General features: G+C 33.3%; 1 long non-coding RNA gene across 1 annotated transcript in view; it reads right to left on the bottom strand.

The window, feature by feature from the left end:
* LOC119587558 overlaps window positions 1-441 on the bottom strand; it is a 2,812-nt gene that overhangs the window by 1,758 nt on the left and 613 nt on the right. The window contains exon 2 of the long non-coding RNA XR_005230002.1: window positions 176-238. This is a non-coding gene — a long non-coding RNA (uncharacterized LOC119587558). The remainder of the gene's footprint in view (window positions 1-175; window positions 239-441) is intronic.

Genomic DNA, 441 nt, shown 5'->3' with positions numbered 1-441 from the left:
TGTGTGTTGTATTCTGCATATTACAGATGTAGACAATGATATATACAAGAAATCGTAACACCTAACTTTGTTTACGTTTACTGGTATTGATGCATTCCCTATATAACATACTGCCAAGTCCATTAATACTATTCATGTAATCACATTTACGGAAAAAAGAAGTGCCGGTACTTACGCACTGGTTTCGAAGCTGCCTGTAAAACCAACAGACTGAGAACCAATGCGAATACAGCAGCCCCTATTAATTAGAAAGTTAATTTAACTTCTGATCTGTTTGTTATTCGGACAAAGATATCATTATGCAGAATATCACAATTATAAATTCGCTGACAAGGTTAGATGGTCAATAAAATGCCATTTAGAATAGATTATAATGTTCACCATCTTCCAAGGCTTGAACCTACAATGATAGAATCAACACTATTATATTGAAGTTAAAAT

This window comes from Penaeus monodon, chromosome 22 (genome assembly GCF_015228065.2).
Source record: "Penaeus monodon isolate SGIC_2016 chromosome 22, NSTDA_Pmon_1, whole genome shotgun sequence".
Classification (NCBI taxonomy): domain Eukaryota; kingdom Metazoa; phylum Arthropoda; class Malacostraca; order Decapoda; family Penaeidae; genus Penaeus; species Penaeus monodon.
This window is presented reverse-complemented; position numbering and strand designations above follow the sequence as displayed.